Source organism: Lissotriton helveticus, chromosome 6, assembly GCF_964261635.1.
Source record: "Lissotriton helveticus chromosome 6, aLisHel1.1, whole genome shotgun sequence".
In the NCBI taxonomy this organism is placed as follows: Eukaryota; Metazoa; Chordata; class Amphibia; order Caudata; family Salamandridae; genus Lissotriton; species Lissotriton helveticus.
Window position 1 is genome coordinate 2,049,289,088 of NC_136067.1, and position 22,279 is coordinate 2,049,311,366.

The 22,279-nt window shown below is 48.7% G+C and overlaps 1 protein-coding gene across 1 annotated transcript in view; it reads left to right on the forward strand.

Annotated features, from left to right (window-relative positions):
* SLC30A3 (solute carrier family 30 member 3) overlaps positions 1–22,279 on the forward strand; it is a 534,152-nt gene that overhangs the window by 1,155 nt on the left and 510,718 nt on the right. The window lies entirely within an intron of this gene.

Here is a 22,279-nt window from a genome sequence, read left to right on the forward strand (position 1 = left end):
GGAAAGAGAGAGGGAGAGAGGGAGAGGATGGAGAGAAAGAGAGAGAGGGGGTGGAGGGAAAGAGAGAGGGGGTGGAGGGAAAGAGAGAGGGGGTGGAGAGAAAGAGAGAGAGGGGGTGGAGGGAAAGAGAGAGGGGGTGGAGGGAAAGAGAGAGGGGGTGGAGGGAAAGAGAGAGAGGGGGTGGAGGGAAAGAGAAAGAGGGGATGGAGAGAAAGAGAGAGAAAGGGGGAGAGAAAGAGAGAGGGGGGGTGGAGGGAAAGAGAGAGGGGGTGGAAAGAGATAGAAAGAGGGACCTGGGAGAGATACAAGGGGGGGGCTGGCGAGAGGGGGGCTTGGGGGAGACAGTGGAGGCAGGACGGAGAGGGGACCTGGTGGAGACAGTTGGGGCAGGAGGAGAGAGGGGGCTGGGGAGAGACAGGGGGTTCGACGAGAAGAGTGTCGATATGTCCCCGAGAGACTGAGGTCGTGGACCGGGAGAGAGAGAGAGGGAGAGAGGGAGAGAGAGAGAGAGGGTGGAGAGAAAGAGAGAGAGGGGGTGGAGAGAAAGAGAGAGAGGGGGTGGAGAGAACGAGAGAGAGGGGGTGGAGAGAAAGAGAGAGAGAGGGTGGAGAGAACGAGAGAGAGGGGGTGGAGAGAAAGAGAGAGAGGGGGTGGAGAGAACGAGAGAGAGGGGGTGGAGAGAACGAGAGAGAGGGGGTGGAGAGAAAGAGGGAGAGGGGGTGGAGAGAACGAGAGAGAGGGGGTGGAGAGAAAGAGAGAGAGGGGGTGGAGAGAAAGATAGAGAGGGGGTGGAGAGAAAGAGAGAGAGAGAGGGAGAGAGAGAGAGAGAGAGAGAGAGAGAGGGGTGGGGAGAAAGAGAGAGAGGGGGTGGAGAGAAAGAGAGAGAGGGGGTGGGGAGAAAGAGAGAGAGGGGTGCAAGGACAGAGTGAGGGAGAGCCAGAGTCGGTGAGCAGGGCTCAGGGCAGGATAAGGGCAGTGCAGTGTTAGAGAGACGGGCAGGGTGCAGTGACAGAGAGCGTGTCCCGGAGCAAGGACAGAGTGCAGGGGTTGGGACAGGGAGCGGTGGCAGAGAGGCAGAACAAGGGACAGGGGGGCAGTGCAGCGATAGAGGACAGTGGGGAGCAGGGCAGGGTGCAGGGACCTTAGCCATGGGTAGGCAGCAGGGAGTGGGACAGAGACAGGGTGATGTGGCATAGAGCCGGGCAGGCAGGGGGCACCGGAAGCACGGGGTGAGAGGGGGGGGACAGGGAGCAGAGACAGGGACGGGCAGAGGTGGCTTAGAGTTGAGGGAGGCAACGGACAGTGAGCATGGCTGCCAGTTAGTCGGAGCAACGGGCAGGCTGGCACGGAGGTGGAACCTGGGCAGGGAGCAGAGAGGGGGGTCTGGGGGCAGACGGGGGCATGATGCCAGGGCAGAGGGCAAGCATACTCAGTGGGCAGGATGAAGCTTGTACCTGCGCTGGGACAGTGCACACGGACAGGGAGCAGAGAGGGGAGTCTGGGCGCAGACGGGGGCATGATGCCAGGGCAGAGGGCAAGCATAGTCAGTGGGCAGTATGGAGCTTGCCCCTGCGTTGGGACAGTGCACATGGACAGGGAGCAGGCGAGGCAGAGAGGAAGGGACAGGGAGGGGGTGCGGGGGGCTGTCAGTGTATGAGGCGCCGGGCAGTCTTGCGGTAGAAGGGACGCGCTTAAAGGGTGTTTTTTGTGCGACTTCCAGCGACAGGGCACACTTAAAACCGACGCAGGAACAGGCTCTGCAGATGTGAAAAGTCAACACCTGTCTGTTTCCTGCCACACACCACATCCACTTCGGGCAGGCAGGGAAGAAAGGGTTATTAAAACTGGGCCCGGATCTCAGAAGCCTCCGAGTACATTACACAGCAGAAAGAAAGCCCCCAAAGGGTGCCCAGACAGCTGGGGTGGGGGGCGGGGGTCAGCCGGACGTCCTCGAGGGCACAGGTGCAATTAAAGTGCCTTTACTATCCATTGGGCCCAGTCTATATCTAGCGAGCAGTGTCCGTCGTGCCCACATCATCGGGAAGACGATCTGCATATTTTATTTTTCTGCAAGGCGTACCAAAGACCTAGGAAGTATTGGCTTGTCCCTCTTCTTAAAAATCTGGGCTTTAAACTACATCTCCCTGCCTGTAGGATTTTAAAAACTGGCCTCTCACCTCCCATTGTGTTTGCGGTAGCGAAATTTTTGACTGCGATGTGGCACATCCGTACCCGCTCTTTGAAACAAGAGCAAGCTATGGGATAAATGAACTGTTTTAATGAATTATAATTGTAACGTACAGTCTATGAATTTATTATTCTCTTGTAACGATTTTTTAATGATCTCGGGTGTATATTACCTGCTTGTTTTAATTGAATATTTGTTTGTATATCTTTTATGATCTAAAATTTGATCGAAATAAAGATTGAAACTAAAGTGCCTTCCACAAAATACACTCTCTATTTCACTCCCATGCTAGTTGTGTGTCCAAGTGGCAATTACGGTGCATAATTTGTGAACAAATAAGTGAATGAGTGAATTATTTATTGTTTGATTAATTAAAATCGTTACAATCGTATAGAACAGAATAAATAAACAATATCATAAAAGGTTCATAGTCTAAAGAACAGTTCAGTAGAAAAAAAGGATTAAAACGCAAAGCACAGTAACTCTTATCCGATAGCGCGCCCCAGACGAGGGTGCAGTAAAAGGGGAGGCTCTTGAAAGTGCCGTGTGCCTATTCCTGAGCAGGTAAGTTGGCATTACTTTATCAGCGTGATTATTACAGTGGCTGCCTGAAGCCACTGACATGTGAGCCTTTCTTCCTTCTCCACAGAACATGTGTACATCTGCAGTGAGAGATTGCATGTCAGCTACAGTACATACTATTAAAGGCAAGTTTGTCCGAATACTCGAGATTTTACGACTAGCCTAGTTTGACATATGAAGCAGCATCTATGGAGTATTGATACGGGCACTGGGTGTCCGGCTGAATTATTTCCCCATCGGTACAGCCTTTTGAGAAAGGTGCCAAAAAAGGTGCTTTGTGCATGTGTGCGAGCTGGCAATCTCTGCAGTGTGGCGCCGCGGCCAGGGTGACTGACGCTGGAGTCTGGGGATCACGGTTCGATCCCCGGCACCGGCGGCAGGTTAGCCCAGCACCATGTGACTCTGGGCAATAGCTTGCTTAATCTTCCTGACGGCCCCCAGCGCCTAGAGACCCTTACGGGTGATTGTGCGCTTTACAAATGTGGATTATTATTATTATTACAGTGCCTGTGCCCGAAACCACAGCCCAGGTGGCAACAATGATTAAAGTGCGCTAGTGCCAAATGGTGGCCTCCGGTAGGCTAACAGGCACGGTGATTAAATATAATCGATAGACCGTACGACATCAGACTATTCTGGGTTTCAAAATACAGTAGTTGGTTATGAGCTTTTGAGTGTTATTGGCAGGTTGAGAGTCATTCGTTCGAGGTCAGAGGTGAACTCACGGTGGCATATTATCAAGAACAGCGTTAAAATTCCTGCCGCTAAAGCGGCAATAATGGGCTTGATAATATAACGTTGAGAATTCCCATAGAAGCCCATATATTTCTTGATAATATGCCCCTAAGTTCTTTGACAGATAGAGAACTTACGTCCGATTGAGAATAGCCTATCGCAGAGGCCTCCTGGCAAGTACGGGCCCTTCATCCAGGAGACTGGTTTCCGCAAGGACCTTCTGGCGGTGTCAAGAGAGGGGCAGGAGCACAGGAGGTGCAGCCATGATTCTTGCTTGGAATTGCATTGTCTGAATGACCCCTCTTTTTTTGGATTGACCCATGGTCGATTGAAGTCCACTATTGGAAGACCAAGGAGCCGCATGTACAAATATCTTTGGGGCATGGTCAGGTCTTAGCGGTAGGTTTAAGGTAGCTGGTTAGTGGCATGGTCTGATCTTAGAACGAGGTTTGAGGTGGGTGGTTTTGTGGCATGGTCAGATCTCTGCACTAGGTTTGAAGTGGCTAGGTTTGTGGTAAGGTCAGACCTTTGCACTAGGTTTGAAGTGGCTAGGTTTGTGGCATGGTCAGATCTCTGCACTAGGTTTGAAGTGGCTAGGTTTGTGGTAAGGTCAGATCTCTGCACTAGGTTTGAAGTGGCTAGGTTTGTGGTAAGGTCTGATCTTAGAACGAGGTTTGAGGTGGGTGGTTTTGTGGCATGGTCAGATCTCTGCACTAGGTTTGAAGTGGCTAGGTTTGTAGTAAGGTCAGATCTCTGCACTAGGTTTGAGGTGGGTGGTTTTGTGGCATGGTCAGATCTCTGCACTAGGTTTGAAGTGGCTAGGTTTGTGGTAAGGTCAGATCTCTGCACTAGGTTTGAAGTGGCTAGGTTTGTGGTAAGGTCTGATCTTAGAACGAGGTTTGAGGTGGGTGGTTTTGTGGCATGGTCAGATCTCTGCACTAGGTTTGAAGTGGCTAGGTTTGTGGTAAGGTCAGATCTCTGCACTAGGTTTGAAGTGGCTAGGTTTGTGGTAAGGTCTGATCTTAGAACGAGGTTTGAGGTGGGTGGTTTTGTGGCATGGTCAGATCTCTGCACTAGGTTTGAAGTGGCTAGGTTTGTGGTAAGGTCAGATCTCTGCACTAGGTTTGAAGTGGCTAGGTTTGTGGTAAGGTCAGACCTTTGCACTAGGTTTGAGGTGGGTGGGTTTGTTTCGTGGCCATGCAGTGATCTCCTGTCTCCTCGAGGCTTCGGTCTCTGGCTGGTAAGTTGCTCTCTATGATCCATATATGGTATTGTTCATTGATTGGCTGCAGTCTAAGCACAGACAGCCAATCATCTGACAGGCAGGTGCCCTGCGTGACCGCATAACGAGCTTGTTTGTGGGCGGGTTTGCGCTTTTTGTGAAAGGGGAGCTTTTTTCAAAAAATATTTCTTTATTGGCATTTTTATACCAAAACATGTACATAAAGGCATCATAGGAGATAAAAAACAATTGGATTATTCGGTTCTTATGATACACACAACCTTCCAGGTTATGCTCCATGGGTGGGAATGGGGGGCTTTCAGGGCTCGTGTTGTGGGTCCACGCGGGTGGCGGCGTCCGCCCACTTATTTCGCAGGGTGCCCCACTAAAAAAGATGCTGAATTCGTCCCGGTGTAACTTGTAAACACCAGGACACACTCAGCAGCTCCTGCACCTTGTTATCTGCTTTCGATCTGCAACAATGTGCAGGCGGGGAGGGGCTTTCTTAGTTCAGACTCCTGCTGGGCCCATAACAAAGGCCAAATCTGAGGGGTCTTCAGGCCTTTCTTTTGTTTGAGTCTCCTGGCTGGCAGCAGTCAGGAGTCTCACACCTAGAAGCAAATGCAGCAGAGGGGAAAAATGTCTCTCACCTTGTTAGCACTTCACACATACTTTAAGAGGGGCAGCTTTTGCTCTGTTCAGGCTCTGTTTAGGAGCTATGCATGCCCAATAAGAATGTCAGATGTGTTGGTCTTTCTCAGTATTTGCACAAAATAAATTGCATTTATATAGGCTTATTACCCTTGAGGCGTTGTAATAATTTAAATATCACTATTTCTTTTAAAGCACTATGGCTAGAGGAAGCCAAACACTGACAAAAGGTAACATAGTTTTATGTGTAGCACCGAAAAGCGTGAATCTTCTGCCTAAATCCCGAGGGTTTCCCTGTACACTCGAAATGAGCTCCAATGTACTCATGGTGCACCTGCTAAACATATATGTGAGGGCTTGAGATCTGAAATCACTTCTTGTGATGCCAGTTCCTGTGATGTCACGCACTGTGATGTCACGCGCCGAGATGTCACGCGGCCTGATGTCACACGGCGTGATGTCACGCACTGTGATGTCACGCGCCGAGATGTCACGCAGCCTGATGTCACACGGCGTGATGTCACGCACTGTGATGTCAGTTGCATACTGATTAACTAGGTTAGTCCCCCCACTTCTTGTTTTAGGACTTGTGTCCCGGGGGCTTTGGTGGTGGCAGGTGGTCCGTCTACCACAGGGCACATCTGTGTAAGAACTCGTGCCCCCCCAGTCCTGTGTCGGCCCCTGTCTGGGCATCTTTTGATCTCCCCCACCACGTGCCACAGCTTTGTTCTACTCAGAAGGGAGCTAGACAGCGCCATGAAGACAAGCCCTGTCTCCAGGCGCTGCAGCATGGAGCCTCCAGCGGGTAGTGGCCATGTGCTGCACAGATTTGTATGCAATAACAGCTTACTTTCATATAGCGCCTCGTAGGGAAACGGCTTTTACAACGAAGCCGTTTCCACAAAATCTTTAACCACGCATGCAGTACAACGCATGCGTGGTTACAATTAATGCCTTTACCACGCATGCCTTTACTACGATGTTTGTAGTAAAGGCATATGTGGTAAAAGTTAAAAAAAAAAGGGGGGGGGGCTTGGGGGGGTCTCCCCCCCAAATAAAACAACTCACCATAAGTCACGTCGGCATCAGAGTCGATTAAGAGAAATCGGTAAAAAAATGCCGTTTTCTCTTAACGACGTATGACGTCACCACGCAAATAGTCGGTGAAAGGTTTATGCGTGCTAAACGAATTTCGTTGTAACGCATGCGTGGTAAAGGCATGCGTTGCAACGGAATTCGTTGTATCATCATATATTCCGCCTCGTACAGCGCGTCTCCCTCTTCTAGGGATTGTCAATTACAGATGTTGGCAATGGTACCGGCGGATCAGCCTGTCGCGGTCTGGGGCAGGGGACTCGAGGCCTTGCCACCACTGATGACGTCAGCTTTGACCATTAACTCGCTGAGCCATCTTCCCAACCAGCTGACAATATGAAGTGCAGCCTGGGCTTAAATAGAGAGAGCAGCTGGGTCTCAGGCTGGCTGCAGTCCCCTCTCCCTCTCCTCCACCATCACACGACAGACCCCCTAATCAATAATGTAATTGGCTTTCGATTGACTAAGGAGGTTAAGGGAGAATAACTAGCATTATTGAATTATTGACCGGCTCAAAGGTAATTAATCCTTTTAGCACACGGGTGGCCACGCCCCCAACTCCTCGCCTTTCGCCCCCTCTGATGCTGTGATTATGGTCTGTGCAAGTTCATTTAGCACAGTCCAATGAATGCGCTAAAATTAATTGCCACCGCCCCCTCTAAATTGCTCTAATCGTCACTGGTGATCAGGCTGTATATTGCTGCCAGTCACTATTTTTATGACCCCCCCCCCAATAAACTCTTTATACATTGTGACCCAAAGCAGCCGATCGTCGACTGAAATATATATTAAAAGTGCCCTCTAGTGATTCCGCAGGTGACTGAGCGTCACTCTCGTGGGGGGGGTTCTGAGTGTATATTTCACCTCGCCCACGCCCCCACGTCGTCTCATGACCAGGGCCGGACTGGGGACCGAAATCGGCCCTGGCAAAGTGCTCAGCCGGCCCCCCCTCTCCCCTGGGGGTGCGACCGCACTCTTTGCGAGGGCCGGTTTTCGGCCGATTTTGTTACAGGGCCGTTTTTGCAGCTAAGTATGAAGGGGGGGTTTTACCCAAATAAAGTCACTGGGACCTGGGTCATATTGAGGTAATAGGAGGAGAGGGGTCCCAGTAAGAAGAAACTGATTACCTTGAATAATAATATAGCTGCATTTAATGAGTCTACAATGTTTGATTCACAGAGTAGACACACCCAGGATATAGTATCCAACAATAAACAATTTGAAACGGTTGATTAGTGCCCAAGAATCAGGGAAGGTGATATAGTGAGGATAGTGCAAGTAGGGGAAGTGACAATAAAATCAGAACACAATCTGACATATTTACACATGAATTGCAATGCTCGGATGAACAGAAATCAAGAAAGTCACTAAAATCACATGCCCCACGTAATACAATCATGTAACATTTTCAAATGGGGGGCTGGAAAGCAGGAGAAAGTTGTCTATGCTGCAAAAAAACGGCCCCCTGGGGCCCAAAACCGGCCCCCACCCATGCGGCCGACCGGGGGATTGCCCGGTGCCCGCAACGGCCAGTCCGGGCCTGCTCATGACGCGATCACGTCCGGGGTGGTGAGAGCACGAGCTGCCTGCCACGTAAATAAAGATGTCCCTTTTAAGTTGGGTCAGGACCCGACCACACACTCTAGCGCTGGACTTTCCTTTTATCATGTATTATTTTCAGATGGTTTAACCCAAGAGATTGGCTTGAAGGGACCCAGACTATAACTAACTCCCTGTTGTACCTGAACCTGAATGTCGGTGCTGGGATGCAAGGGGTCCCTACAGGTGTAGGGGCACGAGTGGGTGCATTTACATCAAGTCCACGTCATAATGCAGAACACAGGTCAATCCACAGGTAACACCAGGGCTTTTAGTGGGGTGGGTCCTGCCGGGCTTCAGACCCGGTAGTAATTAAAAACTGAGGGGCATATTAGCAAGGGCGTTATCGGCACTTTAGCGACACCTTTTGCCGATAAAGCAGCGATTTTTTTATCGCCCAATTACCAAGCTGTCGCTTCCAGGCGATAGCGACCGGTTTGGGGCCCGATTTGCATGTCAGCAATATGTATCGCTAATGACATGCAAAGTGGGCGTACCCATACTGATAGCAACAGAAAGCAGTCGCTAACACAGCTATCGCCTATTAGCAATACTCGCAACGCAATAAAAAAACACACGCTAACCGCGATTAGCGTCAGGATTTTACACCTTGTAAATACCTGACTTAGCCATAATAGTCAATGGGAGGTGGATTCTATGGCTAAGTCCCCAGCCGCCTATTAGCGAGATTTTCCTTAGCGATAGGATTTTTATCGCTGGAAATCTCACGTTATAGATGGGATTCGCCGATATCGCTGGATTTTTTTATCGCTGTTGAGATAAACGTTGATAATACTGCGTTATCTCTGCAAAAAAAATCCAGCGATAGGGGGCAATAAAAATAATCGCGCTAAGCACTGTTTGCGATAATTATCGCAAGTTGTTGCTAATATGCCCCTGAATTTGAAGCCGGTCCCTGCCGAGCCCTGCATTCAAGTCCTTAACTTTACAGGCAAAAACCTTGGCCAGTTGCTCACCAATGAGTATCAACCCCCTCCAGGTAATCTTCGTACATTTCACATGTTTCACCTCATCTTACATTCCATCAGAGTATTTACTTTTTCCAGAAGTTGTGTTCCTGTAACACACGACCCTTGGATGATGCACACTGTGATCTGAGTCACATCTCGCTGTCTGTGCTCGGGGTGTGTGGATATTTATAACTGGATACAATTGAGGGCTCTGGTGCTGGGGCTGCGGGCAGTGCCAGCTTTTCACAGTGCCTGTCAGTGGACCATAATCATGAAGGTGTCAAGACTACGTGCACATCCAAACCTTGGCCTCCCTGCCGAGCGTGCAGAGCAATAGTCACATATGCCCAACTGTGACTGAAAATTGTAATTGGAAAGTGTGTTAAAGAGCAAATATTGACAGCGTCAAAGTTAGGTAAAGTGCAGTGTTAACAGGTGAGTGGGCGGGCTCTGTGCGTGGGTGAAGTGGAGGAGAGGAAAGGAAATACGTGTAGAAGGACAGAGTGAAAAAATGGTGCTGGAGAGGCAAGAATAACATGAGAGATGCAGACGGAGAATTTCCGAAAGGTGTGGGGAATACGTGTCTACCAGAGTGAGACACTTCAGACAGTGCTTTAAATGGAAAAAATAAGTGCAGGTACTCAGTAAAATGAGCTAGAGGTGTAGTGAGGGGGCGGGGCTAAGGGCAAGACATGATGATACTTAACAACTTCTATATTAGTGTCAGCGCACACCAAAACACATGAGAAATGTGTTTATTTAAACAAAGCAGCTGAACTCATTACACAAAATGAAAGAGAAATGCGATATGTTAACATTTCCTTTTTTTTTGCAATAGTTTCACCTTCTTAATGTCACTGCTAATTGTTAATTGCTGTTTGACACAATACTTATGTTTTTTGAGCACGCTAGTAGGAAGAACCTGTAAATACCCCCACTTCGAACCAAAGCTCTCATGGCACCAAGCAAGTGAAGCAAATCATCATGACCCTCCACAGAATATATATCTCTCGTCTCTTCCATCAATCTATCCATTCACCCTTTCATCCTACCATTTACCCGCTGATGCCCACCATTTAAATTTTACATTGTATCGTCTATTCGGTCTTTCATCAATCATTCAGTTTTTCACCATTCCGTCTATCCACCCTTCTTATCCAAACCTATCCATCCACCCATCCATCCATCTCCAAACCTGTCCCTTCATCCTTTCACTCATCCATCTCGTTATCCACCCTTTCCCTCATCCATCAATCCCTTCGCTCATCCATCAACCCTTTCACTCCTTTATTCCATCCACACTTTCACTCAGTCCCTCCTTTCACTCATCCATCATCCACCCTTTCATCCATCTACCCTACTTTTCATCCATCCAATCTTTCACTTATCCACTCATCATCTCCCCTTTTCGCCAATCATCCACCCCTTTCAACCATGCATGCTTTCACTCATCCATCTTTTCATCCATCCAGCCATCTATACCTCCACCCTAGCTCACTCATCCATCCACTCAACCCCCCTCCCTTTTACGTGATTTATGAATCTTTGTCACCAAGCAGATATGTACAAACAAAGTGCCACCCACTTTTTTTAAAATACCTCCTGAGAGTGTCTGGATTCTCTCTCTCTTTCTCTCACTTTTTTCTTACAAAAACAGGCAAACACACAAACATAGCGGACACACAAAAGACTCAGGTGTGATAAAAGCCATCTTTTCTCTTCACCTACCGTGGCTTTTTGAATTGTCACCAGGGCCTGATGGCCACTGCCAGGGGACTGACATGATTCCTGTGCTTGCAGGAACGCACAGGATACTGTGATCGTGATTGACAGCACAGAGCCTGAACGGACCCTGCTCTGTCAAGCACAGCATGATGGTGAGCGCCGGACATTATTCAAATGAGCCCTGATGAATAGCTCAGCTGGGGCTCAGATCGGGGCTACTGAAGCGGCGCCTTGGCTGCCAAAGACACGTTCCACTCCGGCTCACCAGCACGGGCAATGAGCCCACCTTTTCATGAGTACCGGTACTCTCCACGGAAGTAGAGAAGTGCCGGTACTTGGAGTGATAAATAAAAGAAGTGCCGGTACTCGGAGTGATAAATCTAAGAAGTGCCGGTATTCGGAGTGATAAATCTAAGAAGTGCCGGTACTCGGAGTGATAAATCTAAGAAGCGCCGGTACTCGGAGTGATAAATCTAAGAAGTGCCGGTACTCGGAGTGATAAATCTAAGAAGTGCCGGTATTCGGAGTGATAAATCTAAGAAGTGCCGGTACTCGGAGTGATAAATCTAAGAAGCGCCGGTACTCGGAGTGATAAATCTAAGAAGTGCCGGTACTCGGAGTGATAAATCTAAGAAGCGCCGGTACTTAATACCGGTGAGTACCGGCCCATTTAAAGCACTGACTTCAGAGTAAAGTGGTGTGAAAGGGGCAACGGGAGAGGTTGAGCCGCCCCGAAGACCACTGCCCCTTCCAGAGACCTTAGTGGTATTTAATTCACACTCTCATGTTTTCAGAATTTAAACGTTTTCAATTATAATTATTGAGATCAAAATCACTCTTACTCATTTATTAAACATGGCTAACAAGCATTGGTAAAGCCAATAGGTCTGGCTTGTTGAAGGGGAATGTACTTTGCTATTTTATATAAATGGATGCAATAAGAGAGAACAACTCCAAGGCATCCGCACCCTGCTCGAGGGCCGTGCAGCGTGAAGCACAGGATTTCTATGTGCATGTTTTAAACCACGCCATTAGGCCACGCCTTTTGGAAAGGATTCCTAGTTCACCTTCTTTGACCACGCCCCTTTTAGAGGCCCCTTATCTTTCCCATCCTATTTGAATCTCTGGGTACCACCCCTGCCCATTCTCAGTCTGCGCCCCCTCAGTAGCCGGATGACCCTTGCCTCCCCCTGTCCTGGAAATGACCACCATGTACTTACTCCACAGTCAGACACTCCCAGCACTCTTGCAGACAGATGAAGGACAAGGAAGACAGACAAGAGCACGTGGCAGGGCGCGCAGGAGCCCCGCCCACTCACGCAGCCGCTGCAGGTGAGTGCGGTGGGGCCCGGTGTGGGGGGATTTCGAGAGACGACCAGGAGGGAAAATTATTTATTTATTTAATTTTCCCTGGTGGTCGTCACTCGAAGTCCCGCCTCACTGCTCTTACCTGCAGCGGCTGCACTCACCCTGCTGCTGTTAACACACATTTCGATGAAGTGAATTTAGAGTGCATAGGTCTGAAGTTTCCCAGATCCGTGTGTGAGTAGCTCACCCAGGCCATTTTGTTTCCTTGCATTCTGGGACGTGTAGTCCTGATTTTATCTTAAGATCAGCAGGACAATAAATCCCACAATGCTGAAGGAAAAAAACTTAAGATCAGAAATTTAGGAACTCTGGTTTAGAGCAAGTCTCAGGAAAACAATCTATAGGGCTGCGTTTCATGTGCCCCCAACGAGCCCAAGCAACTACCCCTATGTACATCCAGACCCAAGGTCACCACCCTTGAGTGCAACTCCACCTGAACACCGGGCTGAACGATGGCAAGAATGTCCTGCTCTGTAAATATGTAATATATAATTGTCCAAGCCTAATCGCTGTTAACCCCTTAAGTGCTGCTGTCGGCCGTTGGACGTCGCGAGCACTACCTTCGTAGTGCTGCGCACGTCCAACAACCGGCGCGGCCCCGCACGTTTTTAAGGAAGTGCCACACTGCCGTGAAATCGCGGCCACGGCCAACGGGTTATAATGTAATCCTGAGTGAATTTGCAATTTGTATATCTATTTATCTCTTACCACTAGTATATGTAGTAGACCTTTGTCTTTACTACCATTCCTATGTGATTTTAGAGTTTATCTGTTTGTGTCTCTTCCTTGAGTGACTTTACAACTTGTACATTTGCAATTTTTCCCTCCTTTCGCTCCACTTGTACATTTGCAATTTTTTTCCTGTTTATATCTCTTATGTAATTCATGTAATCCAAAGTCCTTATGTAACGCAACTGGTTCTTTTGCACAGCGCTCTGACTCCTTCGGGACGGGTAATGTTTGCGCTATATAAAATCTCATTAAATAAATAAATAAAACGTTTTATTCTACACCTTATCTGCTGTATCCGATCTGCTGACGTTCTCTTCCTTCTCTGATGTCACTTCCGGCTGTTTCAGAGTTTGAAGGCGAATCGTAATATGGATCAAATAGTAAAATGCATTACAAACAAGCATAACAATGAGAAAGATTGAATTTATTTGTGATTAAAGAATACAAAAGAATTTAAATCCTTGATAGTAAGACGATGCATTATAGATTTGTTGAACACATGCGCCAGCCCCTTTTTACTATAAGATCGACTTGTTTCGTGTAGGATCAAAGTTTGGTTCAATAACAAATTTAAATGTCTAATGTGTATACATGAAGAGGTAGAAAGGCCAAAGGCGGCTCGGCTGAGCCACCTAGAGAGGTCAGCGGTGTCTTCAGTTGCATTTCTGACACAACCCTGATTTTTGAACAATACTGTCCTCAAGGGGCTGTTTCTGCCTTTCATGCTTATGAAGTCTGTTCATAGCTGCGAACTGACCCCATGTCTAGTGTGACACTTCCAGGCATTCTTGGCTCTTTAACAAAGCACTTTTCATGCTGGAGTTAAAAACCCATGAATATATCAATAAACGAGAAACTACTAGTCCCAGAATGCAACGTGCTGGTGACTAAAAAGACACGACTGGCTGAAAGTGTTACAAATGATCTGGGCCACTATTTTTGCCTTTTTGTGAACCCAGTGTGTCGACCTTTTCAAGTTTCATACAGAGCTGAAAGAAAAGTGCATTTAATCTGCTATTGCTGCCTGTGGCAGTGACTTCTGTGGTGTTGAATGTATTGTGCGGTATTGCACTCTAGCTCTGCATAGAGCTTCACATGCCTTCGAGGCTCTTTGTTACATCCCTTTGAGGCCCAGCAGTATTTTGCTTGGTTAACTAAGGAGCTACTTGGTTTGCGGTGCATGGTCAGAGGAGTGTTGGTTGTGGTGTGATCTGAGTGTGGTATTGTATAGCGTCATGCCTGCATAGGGGTAACACCTGCCTCCAGGTGATTACGGACACTATGTCCAGATCTCGACTTTTGTGTGATTAAGTCCATTCGACTAAAGGCATTCTGGGTGTTGTAGTCTAGTTTTGCTTCCATTGAACTAATCAAACTAACACACCTGAAATCAGTGATTTGTAGGTGAAACGTTCAAGGCCGGGGACAGAGTCAGAAATGACCTGAAGTGAGGTGGTCACTGTATCCGTGAAGCCAAGCGGTGTCCACCAAAACTTGTCACAGCGGTATGTAGCAACGTATTACGCATGAGGGGGGGTTCACAACGAGTGTGGGGGACACAAACCAGCACATGTTGTAGCTTGAAGTCAGTTGAGTCTTGGTTTGGGGAACAGCCAGGTCTTTGTTGCTGTCCAGCCTTCTATGTGGCTGTAGTTGGTCTGTGTTTTTGTTCTGGAGCTTGCTTCAGAGTGTTCAGGTCTGGACAGACAATCATCTCCCATCAATGTGAGTTTTTAAAATGGGTGATTGATCCGGAGGGGGGCCATTATGGATCTCAGGCCTCACTTTCGACTCTCCCGTTTGTATGAGGATTGTAGAATGAAGCGTCCTGCGCCTTGGACCTCGAGGACGGCAACGCAGAGAGCTCTAAAGGGGATTCTTCTTGCAGGCTATGGGTAAAAGGCCCTGCCTGCTCAGGTGTGGAACATACCTGGCTGTGGCACAGGTGAGGCATGCCACATAGACTCAGGAAAGGAAGGCCCAAAGGGTGGACATGCAGGGTAAGATAACATTTTCACTCAATTTAATCCCCCATTCTGTATCCCCCGATCAAGATGGTTTTCTTACTACTACAAGCAATGCCGCACTGCAAAAGCCAGCAAAGATTCAATAAAGGACTTGTTGCCCTGTGTGGATAAATGAAACCATCCTTATGAAAGCAAGCTCTTCCCCTGAGGCAACCGTGGGACATTGACCTTGGTAACCAGCAGCCTCGGATGGCTCTCCAGGTGCCCGGCCAATGTGTTATAGCACCTTGAAGGAGGACCAACTTTCCGTAACCACGGAGGGGTGAAAGCAGGCAACCACTGTCCCCTGGAACCTTTTTGCTAACCAAGAAATCCAAACCATCCGTGCCTCAAAGAGAACTCGTCTACCGAGGAGCTCCAAGTTGTTACCACCGATGTGAAGGATGATGAGTGCAGGCGGCTGTAGCCCCCGACTCACCACGTCCTTGGCGAGTCGGTGCAAGCCATCCAAACGAAGATGAGCCATGCCTGCCCAATGGACCTGCAAGCCAGCTTCTGCTCGTGCTGAATTCACTCAGCATGGCGACCAGACAACCTGGGACCCCTCATATCCACCGCATGACCACCTACTCCCATCTCCCAGATGATCGGTCTTCGAGCGGATTGACATGGCCACTGATTCTTCCTCTAGCCAAGAGATATGGTTGGGTCGCCACCACCCATGAATGTCTTCGTTGGATCCAGCCACTATCACGGCGATCCGAAATGCCCCATAAAAGGCGATGGAGAAGACGGCGGAAAACAGCGTCATCTCGTAATTGGAATTACACATAGTGGGCAGAAACCCCAAAATCCCTCCCAGCTTTGAAATATCAACAGGAAGCCCCTTGTCTGGCGCTGCCCTCTCCAGCTTCTGCCCCCTTCAAGAGGTCTTTTAATGAGGAAACAATAGAGTGGTCTGATATATCGCCCTGATCACTGCAGAAGGCTACCACTGAGATTTGGCGCCAGCGAATGCTGCAGACCTCCTTCTGCCCGCATCCAGGAACCCTAACCAGCTATTTAATGAGCAGTGCTGCAGTGTGACATGCAATGAATGTAAGATAAGCTTGAAATCCCCTCTAATGAGCCCTTTTTGTTCATTTTGGTGCCAAGCTGGCCACAATTTGGCCTGGCAGGGCTGAGCACCAAGACTCCATATCAGCCCTGGGAATGGAGTCGGCTCTGCTTCCGTCACTGGATGGAAATGTTGGAAATCCTGCAACTTGAGATGAGACACTGAGAACACGTGAAAGCCAAACAGCCAATTAGTTAAATTCTCCTTGACCCTCGGCCGTCTTTCTTTGAAGGAGCCTTCCTTGCCCTCCCTCGACGTCCCTGCGCTTTGGTCTAATCAGAGCAAATATATCTACATATGCCACTTTCCAAATCTTTTTGCGCATGTCCATGGTTACATGGGTCGCTAGCATGCCTGGCTGGGACAACACATTCCCCTGTGTTCCTGCCACTACTAGCCCCCCTTCCACAGTTCTCAATACAGCCTCCCCTGTCTTACCTCCTATAGGTACCGGGGCTAATGCCGCTCCTGCTACCCCGCCGGGGTTCGCCTTCCGCATGTCCACCAGGAGCGTCAGTTGCTTCCTTATCTCCTGCAGCACGCCCTGCTCTGCTGACTGCGCGGGCACCCACGGGGTTGCTGCCGAGGTGGTTGGCTTATTGCTATCCGCCCCAGGCGAAGCCAACTGTCCCATCAGAGAGACTACGGATGCCATTAGACCACTCGTCGGGTCCTGCGCGCCCCCTGCTACCGCCCCTGATTGCGGTGGGAGAGGGGCCAGTGTCTCCTGTGATGGGTTAACTCCATTCCCTGATGCTAACGCCTTCAAGGCCTCTCTAATCTCGCTCAGTACTGCGTTTGTCGGATCCGCCGCCGAACTGGGTGGGGGTTCCACTACTTCGTCGACCACACGTGGAGGTGTGACGGGACCTACTGATCTCACGTCGGAATCTCCTGTGTCTTTCCCGGTCTTGCTCTTTTTTCGTCTTGGGCCCCCTTTTCCCTTTCGCTGTTTGGGCTTCTCCCCTCCCTGTGGCACAGCAGCCTTAGGCGGCACCCCCCCCCCCCTGCGGGGGCGCTCTACAATGGCCGGCTGCTCATCTTGCGACGAATCGCTCTCCTCGCTACTCTCCTTGCTAAGTTTCTCTAACAAAAGCTTCATAATTGTCGCCAATGCGGGGTCCTTTTCCTTTCTCTTGTGCCCTCCCCTTTTTGGCGCCATCTCTAGAAACCCCTCGTCAGTTGTTTCTTTTCTAAACGCGCGTTTATGCTGTTCAAGTATGGCGCTGCTAGGCCGCGCTCAGATCCCTATCCCAGCGTCTCCTTACAGGTGCCCCTTCCGCGTCGCCAGCAGGAGCCCGCACCCGGGAGCCCGCCAACAGCCGCTGCACCCACAAAGGATAAACACAGTCTTAAAAATTCCCCAGACCATCCCCGCGGCTGTCCACAGGCCCCCAAGGCACCCGGCTCCTTACCTGCTTAGCGAGCGAAGCACCAAAGACGCCGGGCCCGTTACTGCTGACTCCTCGCCGCACCGCTGCCTCCGATCAGTCACGCCGGCGCACTCGACCTCCCCCGACACCCTGCGTGCTCCCTCGACAATCCAACGGGAGCCGCGAAGTTACAATCTGAGTCCGAAACTAGTCCCCGGGGGTCAGGAGCGTCGGCGCGAAGGTCCTAGGCGAACGAGGGGGCAACAGGAACAGACACTGAGGCCTCAGGGATTTGCCCCTAAATAGGCCCAAGGTCTCCGCCCCCTCACCTCTCCGGAAGCGCCACCTGACCGCGTGCTACGGGCGTGCTACGGGCGGCCGGGTGCCCATAGGGCGAGCTGGCCGGCCAATCTCGTGAGACCGGAGGCGGTGCCCGGGGGGCCGGATCCTAAGTGCGCGCCCCTTGAATGCGGCGCTTGGCATTTGCGGTCTCTGGGTCCCCTAAAGCCTCATTGAATCCTGTAAAATGTTTCTAGGCGCGGTACAACTCTTAAGGTCCCACTCCTATGTCTCAAACTCCTAAAACAGCTAACAAGATGCTTATTCAATTTAAATACATCGCCACCATGCTTTAAGTACATTTTTTAAAACCCTATGTTACACCCCCATGTTATTCTCCATAGCACATCATCCTTTGACATATTAAATTCTTGCATATTTTGCATAAAATGGCCTTTAAAAGCCTTAAGACATAAGACATACATAGTCCCTAAACCCGCCCACATTATTGACATTAAATGCAAACCTTCAAAGCGTTATACAGTCTTTAAAACTTTTAGGTTGCGGCCTTGTGCACCCTCAAAAACCACCCATTATGCATGTTAAATACAGTCCTCCTTGCGCTAAGCGCAGTTTAAAAACTTAAAACTACAACCACATTTCACCTCAAGACCTCTAACATTACGAACAATAAGCAGCATACCACAACACATTAACCATTATTAAAAACATCATGAATACAATCCCACATAGCGCCAAGTACCATTTAAAACTACATTGTCCACATTAAATGCATTCCCTCAATACTTTAAATAAGCCCTTAAATCCATAAGACTGTAACAACTATCCCCTATTTTTTATAATTTTTTTAAAAAAATGTTTTTATTTTTATATATATGTACCTCCGGTAGAGAACACCATGCAGAATCATTCTCTGCCATGTTTTTCTGCCCCATTCTTCCCTTTGCGCTCCTGTTCAGCAAGCACTCCAAACACGTCGTTCCAAATGGTTTTTTGAATTTCTGTGCTGGAGCCCTAAAGTATGCTTTTTATACTTGTCCTGGCATGCTAATTAGAAGCCCCCTCCCACTTTATGGAGGGGGGGCTTAGAACCAGGTATTAGGGGTCTTTGGTGGTTCCCTTTTCTGCGTGTTGCATTGTTTGTTTGGTGCACCCTTATCATTTGACAGCTGGCAATCAAGCCTGAACACTGTCACGAGGAGCTTGGCCCAGGAAATGTGTTTGTAGGTCTTCCTGAGTCCACACAGCCCTGGCTGCTGCCACGTCTTGTCACTTCATAGCTGGGGAAGGTGTTAACGCTGCCTGAACCCTTCTCCCGGCTCCGGCTGATGTTTGGAGGCTTTGATGGGTCACCTGTACCCTGCCTGCCGAGGGTGACATTTTATAACATGCAATGTGCTACACCATTTGAGTCTTTTGGGAAGTTTTGGGACTGCGCCGATGTTTAGTTTTTCATTTCTCAGCCTTGTTCTGCTCCGGCCATGTGTCACTTTAGCATTTGACGTCTGCTAATCGTACCACGGCCCTGCGTGGGAATCTTTGAAGCAGTTTCTAGGTTTTACGTTTTTTGACTTCTCAGCATCGGCCTGTCTGTAAGTGGATGCTTGATTTATAACTAGGCCTGGGCGAAGTTCGCTGAGTTTGCTACGAGGAACTCCGCAAAGTTACAAAAAAACTCAGCGAAGTTCCGAAGTGGCAGTGCGAACTGCAATTTATGCTGGTATTCCTGTCGCTCAGGACGAAATTCTACCCGAGTGGCAGCTCGCGCTCGCGAACTTACCGTTCGCGATTGCGAGCTGGGAAAAAACTCTGCAGCACATCGCGAAGCTGAGTTTTCTGCACTCCGCGAGCTCCACGGAGTGCAGAGTGCAGAAAACTCCGCAATCTCCGTGAACGGAGTGCAGTTCACCGCCCAGGCCTATTCATAACAGGCCGTATGTTATCCTGCTTCAGCTTCTCCTGGGAAGTTTGGAATTTGCAATATGACTGTTTTTTCCCCACTTCTCAGCACCCTTCTGGGTGCTGTGGTTTGTTATTTAATTTAACAGGGCTTGTATCATCCTATTTTGAGAATTTCCCTGGAAGTGTGGGACTTGACCCCATGTTAGTTTTTTTTTCCTCTTCTCAGCCTTGCTCTTCTCACGACTGTTGTCATTTTATCAGTTTGACATTTACATGCCAGAGCCAAGCCTAGAAAGCTGCTCTTTGGCAGATGTGTTTTCACTTCACGACTTGTGATCCTTACAAGGGTTCCCACTCTAACATGTTAACAGCTGCAACCCCTTTTGAGGCCTGTCGGGGGTGGGTTTCTGCCACCACCTTTGTCAGGGATGCATTACATATTGACATAGCTGCTTCTTAAGAAAGACACTTCTTCTTTAAAAAAAAAAAAAACACCTCTGCGTAGCAAACACCAGTGTTGGACACCCACGAAGCCGTGGGGTTTGGGGAAGTTGTGATGAATGGTTATTCATAGCTCCTCTCACTGAGACCACGTCTGTCGCAGCGCTGCAGGCAGAGTTGTAAACAGGCCCGTGCATTTCCCTCTGACAGGAAGACACTTTTGCGCACACATTTAGGGATACTTTTTTACATAACCCCAAATACACTGTTAATACCCTCACAACCATCAACACATGCTGACACTCTGGCACAGACCCAGTCCCCCCCCCCCCCCCCCCCCCGCCCCCCACACACACACCCCAGCAGCTCCGTTCCGGGTAGGGCTGTCACGCATACACACACGTCATTTCTACAGCATCTCGGCGCCGTTTTAAGGGCGTGGCACCTGTCACTTTTAGTTTGATGAGGATTGGTATCCCTTTAGACTACTGCAGTCAATTGTTCTTCTGTGCACTGAGTCTTTTAAATACAGTGAAATATGTAGAATACAGAAGCTCAATTTCTCAAATAAAGAGATCTGGGCCACGTTTCAGAAACGTTTTACTAGTGCAAAAAAGGAGGTTTTTACTGGTGCAAAAAAGCAGTTTTTACTGGTGCAAAAAAAAAACAGGTTTTACTGGTGCAAAAAAGCAGGTTTTACGGGTGCAAAAAAAGCAGGTTTTACTGGTGCAAAAAAGCAGGTTTTTACTGGTGCAAAAAAGCAGGTTTTACTGGTGCAAAAAAGCAGATTTTTACTGGTGCAAAAAAACAGGTTTTACTGGTGCAAAAAAGCAGGTTTTTACTGGTGCAAAAAAGCAGGTTTTTACTGGTGCAAAAAAGCAGGTTATTACTGGTGCAAAAAAGCAGGTTTTACTGGTGCAAAAAAGCAGTTTTTACTGGTGCAAAAAAAACAGGTTTTACTGGTGCAAAAAAGCAGGTTTTACGGGTGCAAAAAAGCAGGTTTTACTGGTGCAAAAAAAGCAGCAGGTTTTACTGGTGCAAAAAAGCAGGTTTTACTTGTGCAAAAAAAGCAGCAGGTTTTACTGGTGCAAAAAAGCAGGTTATTACTGGTGCAAAAAAGCAGGTTTTACTGGTGCAAAAAAGCAGTTTTTACTGGTGCAAAAAAAAACAGGTTTTACTGGTGCAAAAAAGCAGGTTTTACGGGTGCAAAAAAGCAGGTTTTACTGGTGCAAAAAAAGCAGCAGGTTTTACTGGTGCAAAAAAGCAGGTTTTTACTGGTGCAAAAAAGCAAGTTTTTACTGGTGCAAAAAAGCAGGTTTTTACTGGTGCAAAAAAGGAGGTTTTTACTGGTGCAAAAAAGCAGATTTTTACTGGAGCAAAAAAGCAGGTTTTACTGGTGAAAAAAAAGCAGGTTTTACTGGTCCAAAAAAGCAGGTTTTACTGGTCCAAAAAAGCAGGTTTTACTGGTCCAAAAAAGCAGGTTTTCACTGGTGCAAAAAAGCAGGTTTTTACCGGTGCAAAACCATTGTTCAATTGTTGTTTGAATTATGTTCTGCTGCGGGGCTTCTATAGCACCTCATTGCCTGGAGAGGCGCTGAAGCACTTTAGTGTGAAAGTGTGAGAGGCGTCTCCGTGGGTTGTGCGTGGGTGGTAGAGAGTGGGTGGAAATTTGGCCTGTGGGTCTCGGTGACCCGCGTGAGGACAAAGGCGCTCTACGCTTGTCGTGTCCAGCGCCTTGAGACCCCCACGGGGGAGTGTCGGCGCTTTATAAATGCGTGATTGATTGATTGTCGTGGTGACCCCGGACGTGTTCCCGGGGACGCCATGAAACAAGCACAGCGTGCCCCAGTCCCGGCACTGAAAGATCCCCTCAGCACTTTAAACACCAAGGAAATGAGTTATAAAAACCAATGCGACGCATACAACGTGCACTTTGTACGTTCAAATCAATCTGCAGCGCAAAATGAGATTTTCGGCAAATAATCCCCAGACATGAATAATGTGTTTGAAGATATAGAACGGATTGTATCCGGCTTGAACCATAAAAGATACTCACTCATTGCGTCTGAAGGTTAGACTCTTATTTCACATTTGAAGAGCGGGCGGAAAAATCAGTGCGCTCTTGTGTTACACCAGAACCAGCGCACACCGCGCGCACACCGCGCGCATCTCCGGGGCCCCTGCTGCACCCCCCGGGGAGCAACATCAGCCCCATTCGAAGCAGAGGCCTCTCCCTGGGTCTTGCACAAGGACAGACTTTCTCTAACATGGCCCCTGGTGAACGAATCATGACTCAGCGGGTCGCAGATTC